We start from the raw sequence: 10038 nt of genomic DNA on the forward strand, positions 1-10038 counted from the left end.
ATTTGTAAACTACGTAAAAAGTACTATAAGTCACAATAATTAATAATTCAAAATATTTAAAAGACCTATGAAAAACTTACGGTCAAAGATAGACTTGTTTGAATTTCGAAATCTGAAAAGTGCCACATAAAATACGACAGAGGGAGTAATTTTTTTCTTTTCATATATCTAGCTAATTCTTCTCTTACTTTTTCTTGATTCTCCATTATTATAATACCATTTTCATTTTTAATACTCTTTATAAGAAACATCTCACACCAAAATGGGTTGTGGTGATGCTTGTGTAGCTGCTTCACCATTAACCAAAGATTTCAAGTTTGAGCTCTAGGTATGGAGAAGAATCCTATTGGGACTTGAGAGTGTCATTCCTAAATGAGTCATATAGTGCACAATTCAGATTTAATCGGATCTCCAATGCAGGCACCAGACACCTCTTGAAAACAAAAAAAAAGTTGTTGAAGCTATAGTTTTGTAGTAATTTTTACTAGTTACTACTTTTGATAATATTTTTTATCTCCATTATTAGAATACTTTTTAGCTAGCTTTGCCAAGATTTGCTAAATATTTTATTCCGTTGAGTCTCTACATTATTTTTAAAAGAAAATTGATGCCCTTTTGATCTCTAAATATTGGGTCATAGCCCAACTTATTCACACTCATACCAACTTCTATATTTTGTGTTTGTGTTTCTATAATTTATTTAATTATTAAATTAGAAGTAGCGAAAAAAAGATTTCTAGGGATATTTGAGAAGAAGGAGATGGGAAGCATAAATCCCTTTTTGCTTTCACACTTGGCTATTTATCAACTCGGATCTTAGACATAGCCATTTAATTCGGTGTTGGACTGGTCCAGACCTATTTCATAACATTAACCATCTCAAATTTTAAGCAGGGTACAGGAGGCGTAGCTACATTGACCCAAGAGTGGTCACGGGAACAAAGTTTGTTGAAAAAATATATTGTGCATGTAGAAAAATATAAAAAATAATATAATGTATATAGGTCAAAATCAATATTTTAAGAGATACTTTCTCTATTCCATATTAACTGAATTTGTGAGGCAATGCACACTTGTTAAGAAAAATATTCAAGGACATAATTTAAACCACAATTTCCACTATTATTCTTTGTGAAATCATAAATGTAACTTTATAAGTAGTGCATTGCATCCTGGGAAATACTCTATCAAACTTCATTAAAGAAAAAAAAGTAAAAATTGAAAAAAAAAACATTCATCTTGAACTTTGAACAATTCAATTATTTTGAACAACGAAAAATGCCCCCAAATTCAGTTAATATGGAATAGAGAGATTAAATACTAAAATTTTAAATACCCTTAATAAAATTTCTAATTTCACTGCTGATTGAACAGATGAATATTTTCATGGGCTAGTTTTGTACCCTTCGTTTTTTGAAAGTGAAGGGAAGTAGTAGAAAATTGAAATTTTATGCATTTTTTAGTTTGGGCTTTCGTAGAAAGGCATATATCTGATATCTCTATATTGAGATCCAATGGAGCTAAACTAACAAACCTACACAAATTACATGGCCCAGTATTTTTTAGTATGGTTTCTATTTCATTGGTTTATAATCTGATCTGCATTTTTTGACAAAACACATGTCAATGGATCACATTACAAGAAACCATAAATTATGGTCTCAAATATACACACTTCCCAATGTAGGGCTGTCAAATGAGCGGGTTAGAATGAAATTGTTAATATTAAAATGGATTGAAATAAAAATCGAGTTGGGTCTTGACCCGTCCAAATTTACTTTGGGCTCAAATGGGTTGGGTTCAAATGGACTAAAAAACGGGTTGGGCTGGGTCTTGACTTACCCTATTTGACCCTATTAATCTCAGTAATTTTAATATAGTGATATTTAACTTTTATAATCACAATTCGAATTCCAGCTCAAGATTATTATTTTTTAAAAGTAACAAATTGATAGATAAATCCTAAAAGATGTTAAATAGATAATAATTCATATCTTTAATATAGGAACATATCTTAGTAAAGAGTTTTAAAACGGGTTGAAATTGAAGATTGAATTGGGCTCAATTGAGGATTCTCTTAAAATGGGTTAGGCTTGAATGAGTTGAGATTGAACCCAATTCAAATTATGTTGAGTCCAATCCTTAAAATTCTGGGTGTGTTACCTATGTTTGGGTTAATTTTTGACACCCCTACTTAAGCGTATATGGACTATCCCATCGAATACTTACTAATTATCTTTAACCATCACAAGTTATTATAGTTTGATTCTAAAAAATAAAATTATGTCAATTAAAAATGGACGGAGATAGTAGGAGGTAAAGTCATGACTCATGTCACATGACTCGTGGAGGCTACATGAAGATGATAATTGATATTTAATTCTTTATCTAAGCGGTGATCCCAAAGTGTCACTGAAATTAATATTATTAATGGCACGTTAGTTGAAGCTAGTAGGACTAACCAATTGCAACTAGTGTATTATAGTCCCCTTTAAATAACCAGTAGATTTATTCCTTGTAAATGACGCCATGTGGACTTTAATTTAGTTTTGTTTGTGAGCAATTTTCACATGTAGCAAACACAAAAATTATATTTGTATGTTATAGCTATACTTTACATAATTACGCTCCATAGCAAATTTTATGTTTGCTATGAAACTTTTGATTTGTATAATTCGCTAAATACATTCAATTTTATACAAATTGTTCTGTTTTGTATAAATTTATTTATACATTGTAATTTGTATAATAAGATCTGTATAATTATAAGTGTATAAGACAAAAATATATGTATTTGTATTTGTATATACACTTTTCTCTCGCTTTATATAAACACAAACACATTTTATACATTTGTATACCGAATGAGTAATTGTATATCGAAAATGGCTAATTGTATACCGAATCAGATGGCAAAAAAATGGAATGTTTGCTGCAAATTACAAATAAAATAAAATATGGCTATAACATTTAATTTGAATTAATAATTTGCTATTTCATACAATTTTCCTTTTGTTGAAGCAACTTTCACATATAGCAAACACAAATTAAATTATTTCTAGTTTTTATATTATCTAAAGCCGTTTTTTTTCATTTGTTTCATCATTCATTCACCGTAAATAAATGATTCATGAAAAATAGTTTTTGTACTTCCATAAATTTGTACGACGGTGAATATACTATCTTCAAATTTATATTATGATATTATGGATATATATGTTATGTATTCTTTACCATAATATGTGGTGTTTTTTTTTGTTGTTACGACAAATTGAGAGCAGTGTCCGTTCCTTTGTATTTGAAAAACTTGGAAGGATAATTCCATCAATTCAAATTTGAAATCTATATATAACGAAGCTTCTCTTCCGTTTTCATTTCTTTCTCATTAAACTCTATTTTTTTATTATTATTTTTTTAGCCTTTACTTTTTTGTATTTAGGCAATCCAAATTTGAATCTCTTTTTCAGAAAAAGGTGTAAATCAACTTCTAGAAACATTACGTTCCAATTAGGTGTATATACTTTTTGGAATTTAACTGATTCGAATTCGTATCGAAAATTCTAAAATATAATATTACTTGGTTACCAAAGTTGATTTTTTATCATTTTCAAAAAGTTTGAATTCGAGTTTGAATTCCAACTGTGTGGAAGAAGAATTATTTTCCATATATGATGTCGGCAACGATACATCATTATCCAAAAACTGAAATTTACCATGTGAACAAAAAAAAAAAAATTGTCACGAGTGAAGTTACTTTTTTTTAAAAAAAATGATAGGATTCAAAATTTTGAATATTTGTTTTGTTTTTCTCACTACACGAGGTTGGATTTTTTTTAAAAAAATTTAACCATAAATTTGAGAAGCTGCTTGTAAATACATACTTTTTAGTATATGGTTGTGTTCGAGAGAAAACACTTTATAATTAAGGAACTTATGAAGTACTCCAAAGATGAATCCGGAATCTTTAAGTATGATATGATTCTAAATTCAACTACAAGATTATTTGATCTATTGAAATTCGAAATAATATTTTACACATATCAAACAAATTTTTCGATGCAACCATAAGAGTTGAACTAAAAAATTTGAGTGTTACCGAACTCATAACTAATCACTACGTAAATTCACTCATGTGTACACGACATGTAATTTTCTAATTTTTCTTGTTTAACCCAAGTAGTCAAATCTAACCATGAGGAGGTCGCAAAAAATCACATAAATAACTAAAGAAAAATGAAAATAATCAATGTTTCACAAAATCTATTTCGATAAAACGTATGGCCCATTTCGCTATTCAATTGAAGAAACTCGGGTGGGAAACCAAAAAAATAAATAAAAATTGATGGGAGTTATGCAAATTGGCCAGTGGATGAAGTGATGGACCACCACATTATAATTAGTAACGTAATAAGACTGGAAAATGAAAACTAGGGTGACATTGACATAAATAAAAGAGTATATATTAAAGTTTTAAATTAACGTCTACTTGTTCTTACTCAGCATTTGGACGTGGCTATCTGTTTGCTACATATGGACGTTATGAAAAACTTTATGGGGACATATTAATGATTGTAAAAAATAAAAAAAATAGGCTTAAGTCATCTACGGTTACTTAAATTTGTCCATATATTTCACTTGGACATCTTAACTTGGGCTTTTACCTATTGAACACCTTATTCATTCAAAAATCATTCTTATTAGACATAAAATGTTGGCATAACAAAAAAAAGTGTGTTCCACACTCCTTGAGCGTGTATAACAATTAAAAATCATATTTTTTAAATTTATTTTTCAACTTATTTTTAAAAAAAATATAAAAAATAAAATGAAAAATCTCTGTCTCACCAGTCACCACCCTCTAAACGTCTGCCTCTCTTTCTCTAACCCTTTTTTATTCTTCTTTTGCATTTTTTTTAAAGTTCCATGTTTTTTTCAAAATTAATATAAATTGATTATTTTTTTCAGCAAAAGTCATTATTCTTTATTAGATAATTATGGTAGTAAGTGATTATAAATCCAAAATGGTGAAAAGCTTTGAAATGGTAGCAGATTTTGACGAAGAAGAAGAGAAGCGGGGGTGTGGGGCGGGGGGGGGGGGCCGTGGATTGATTGGAAATAATTTGTTGTTTTTTTAAATTCTTTTTTATCTAATTGCCACATGTCATCATTTTATTGGTCGATCTGCTATGTATTTGTGTTTGAGACACACACACTTTTGTCTTTCACCAGATTTTCCTTTTGTGTTTAATAGATATAAATTTGTTAAGATTAAAGTGTTCAATAGGTACTGACCTAAGTTAAGGTGTCTAATTGAAATATGCAGACAACTTTAAGGTGCCGTATATGACTTAAGCCAAAAAGATATTTTAGAAATTAATTTCCTCCAATCAGACAATAATATTCCCTCCATGGCACAGTTCAAATATATATATTCTAATAAGAGATTTTGAGTTTGAACTTTTGAGTCATTGATAAATACTCGTTTTTGTTGGGCGACAATTTACTCTTAAGGTGTGTTTGTGATGAAGTAAATATTTTTCACAAGAAAGTTGATGTGAATGTTTTACTTTTTTTTTTTCCATTTGATAAAAAAATTATTGTATATAATCTAGATAACTATTATGAATGATTGGAAAGTCCAGACGGAAGCTACAATGGTTGAATGAAGATGAAGTATGTTGAAGGATCAAGAAGACACAAATAATATGAGATTTGATTTGTGAAACTTACTTTCTACAGAGAAAAAAATAGTTTCTAAATATTATGAATGAACAAACATGAAAAAATAAAAAATAAAAAATAGATTTTCCTCCATTTCCATTTCCCAAACCTTAATGTGAGGCTTTTCGTAAATATAAATTTAATCAGATTACAATGCAATCGAACATCACGGGAAAAAAGAAAACTAAAATGAGTGTTAGTGTATCAAATAAATAATGTAAATTGGTCACCCCTCTTCTTAAAAAAAATAAAAATTAATACCAATTATTGTGTTCTGAAATTATGTAAAAAGATATTTTATATTTCATTTTTTTTGTCAATATCGTTCACTCCAAACTTACCCACTTGAGATTATACTTTTATATTTCATGTAAAATAATGTCATTAATTTAGTATTAGTAAAAGAAAATCAAATAATCTAGTTCAACTTAATCAACCATTCGAGATAAAATAAAATAGTTTTTAAAGTTTTTTCTGCTGTACCTAATTTAGTACGTATTAATTATTTTCATAAATTGAACTTATCCTAAATAATTAAGTGAGATATTTAAGAATAAAATAAAATCTGATTATACAAGTGGCAGACCTAGAATTAGTTGACATTGATATAGCCACCACAATAAATTTGTTTGTTTATAATGATGAACTTTGTACACTTTGAAAAATAATAGTAAATAATTTGAAATGAATAATTGATGAGTATCAAATGTAACATGTTAAAGAGAACAAGAAATAAAAATTTATTTTTAATATAGTGAATAAGGAAAAATAAATTGAGGAAATATTTAACTATTTTTGGCGTCATGTGGAAAAAGTAGTTAAGGAAATTATAAGATATTATTGTTAAACAAATAACTGAAAATTTGGGTCTGTCCTTTCATCAGCAATAAAAAAAAGTGAAAAAGAGAAAAGCTAAATGTTAATTGTACAACTTCACATTTATTTTTATTTTTTTTAAAAAAAAAACTTATGGTAGAGCATCCACGTAGGAAGTATTTAGATTAAGAAAGTGCGGCACCGCTAATGAAAATTGTCTTTTATCAATATTATGCTTAGTCATAAGATTAAGACGTTTTTTTTTTATTATGAAAAATAAAAAAAGTATTACTCCCTTTGTTCTCATTTATATTCACCAAATGAATTTCTACTTTATCATTTATATATTCACCAAATTTAAAGTGATAATAAATTTTATATTGGTGAGAATAATAAATTTTAAAAAGTAATGATGTCATTATAAATTTTATTTACATATGAAACAAATGGTTAGTAGATATAAATGTGGGGTTATTTTAACAAAATATAAACTCATGGATCAATTATTGTATTAAAATATCTCAAATCATGATATGAAATCACATGGTGATTCCATATCATGGTTTTTGGAGAATATGATATCACCTCTCATGATATGAAATCGTGAGATGAAATCAGCGTAAAATCGCATGTCCAAACGCTGATTTCATCTCACGACATCATATCGTGATATGATATCGCATGGCCAAACGCCTACTTAGTCAAATTTTGTGAAATCATAGGGAGTAGTAAAAGTTATTTTTCAAAAATTAAAAATTGTAATTTTACCTAAAAGCCTTCATTTGAGAAAAATATATTTGGAGGCATAATGCATAACATGATTCTTAATTTGGCTTCAACTGTCAACTATGATCTTTAACTTTAGATGTGTATAAGTAGACACTTAAATATATATGAAATTGAATAAATAGATACATTCAGCCTACATGACACCCTACATGGTAATTTGGCGTCCTACTTGTATTATGTCATGTAGAACACGTGTGTCTACTTGTTTAATTTTATATAAGTTTAAGTACCTAATTGTGCATTTCCAAAATTTGAGGACATAGTTATCAATTAAAACCAAATTAAGAGTCATGTTTATATATTATGTCATATTTGGAGGGTGTTTGAATGATCTATTGCAAGTGTTGTTTACTTTTAAGTTCATTTTTTGACTTTTTATGGAGTTTGAAAAAGATTTAAAAAAATGTATCTAATCGTTATGTTTTAAGTTTAAAAAGTATAAGCTAATTTAAAAGTCACAAGTTGAATATTTAAAACGTATGATTTTTAGCTTATAGGTTATAAATTACTTTTAGAAAGCTAATTCAAACTTCTTCTTAAAAACACTTTTTAAAAAACTTAATCAAATATTAATGATTATTCAAAAATACATTTTAAATTTATTAGTCAAACATAAATTACTTCTCACAAAATCTATAACTTTTAAAAAAAAGTTATAATATTTTTCAAATAAATTAATTTTTAAAACTTGATCGAACAGATTATAGATCTTCCTCTATTCGATTATATTAAGGCTTTGCCCGCCTCTCCATCCCGGGCTACACCCTCGTCCCGTTCCAATTGCCATTCCAACATTCTTTTTTCGTCCTAATTTATGTGGCACTTTTCGAATTTTGAGATTTAAATAAATTTAGTTTTTATCGTAAGTTTTTTTATATTTTTTTAATTATTTTGAATTGTCAATAATTGTGACTTATAGTACTTTTTACATAGTTTACCAATATATAAATTTCATTTCAAAAAATTTAAAGATTCCACGCACATATTTTCAATCAAATTTAAACTGTCTGACTCTCGGAAAAACGAAAAGCATAAAAAATAAATTGAGGGCAGAGGAAGTACATTTAAAAGGAAAAATATAGAGATTATACAAGTGGCAGTTCTTGAAAGTAACCTTTTGAAAATATACAAAAACGTCAAGATTTGGTGGCGTTGACATTGCCACGTTTGAAGTCTAATCACCTACCTACCCCTTATTTCCGACTCATTTTTCTTTTTAATTAGTTCAAAAAATTAATATAAGTATCAATCTTTCAATATAAAAAAAAATTAAATTTTAGTTTTCTCTTAATAATGAGATAGCCTATATATAATTACATAAATGGAAACTTAATTTTGTATTTAATAATACTCCCTCTGTTTCTAATTACTTGTCCACTTTTATTTTTATAATTGTCATTAATTACTTGTCCATTTTGACAAATCAAGAAAGAATAATTTTGTTTTTACCTATTATAACTCAACTAAATGACTAATTACTTTGAAAAATGTAAAACTTTTCATCCATTTCATAATTAATAGGGGTAAAATCGTAAACTCATTATGACATTAATTATTTTCTTAATAGGTGTGTTAATTCAACCGTGGACAAATAAATAGGAACAGAGGGAGTATTAGATACATTGGGGACGAAGGAGTATTTAATAGGCATTTGAATATAACATTTGATTCAAATTTGAGTTTTTTTCTTTAGAACTTTTAGAGTTGCAACTGAAAAAAATAATATTTAGAAATTAAAGCTATGCTTAAACATATATCATTAAAGAATATGATTAAAAATATCTCATCAAAATTCATCTCCAAAACCTAATTTCAAATTATCAAATAATATCTTAAAATACCCTTCATTTGGCACTGTACAGAGATGGAAAGTCGGAAAATGTGATTTAGCACATATAGCTAATTTTGTCATTTTAATACAAAATGATTCTTTCATTTTAATCTATTTATCCTTTTTTTTTTCCTCCCATTTTATTTTTAAAAATATTTTTTCTTCTTCTTTGACAAGTGATTAGTTCAACTTTGCACATAATTTAAGAGTTAAAACTAAAGAAATATTTGAAATATTTTCTATCTTTAATTTTAAATTATAAAACTTTAAAATCTTTTTTACGTTTGACTAAATATGGAATAAGATCCTCCGCAACCCTTGACTTTCCACTTTCCAATAAACACTCTCAACTTGACCTGACATAAGTTTTATTGACTTAAAAATGTATTTTACTGAAATTATCTTTTCAATAATAAATGAATCATCTATATTTATTATCGTAATCAAGTTTTATAAAAGAAACAATATTGAAAACTCCCTAAATAGGGGCGGACCTAGAGCCCTTCGGGAAAATATATTGTATATTTTAGGTATTTTTAAGAATCTATGTGTCTATATATTGATTTTGAACATCTTAAATGTAAGATTAGAGGTTGTCTTAGTGGTTGAGGGGTTCAAAACTCACCTTGATCAGGTTTCAAGTTTGAATCTTAGACACTATTTTTTTCCGATCCCCTTTAATTGAAATCCTAAATCCGCAGTGCCCCTAAACTCAAAATGAATTATTAGTTTTATTATTGAACTATTGTCAATCTTAAAAATATTCATTTACTTAACTAACTGAAGTTAATACATTCTCAATCTTGTGACACGAGTGAAATGCCAAATTTAGGAGTCTTTTCAACACTTCTTTTGACTTTTTATTAAGATCTTAATGGTTT

The sequence above is a fragment of the Solanum verrucosum genome, unplaced genomic scaffold (genome assembly GCF_900185275.1).
Source record: "Solanum verrucosum unplaced genomic scaffold, falcon-dt-bn FXZP01000277.1, whole genome shotgun sequence".
NCBI lineage: Eukaryota > Viridiplantae > Streptophyta > Magnoliopsida > Solanales > Solanaceae > Solanum > Solanum verrucosum.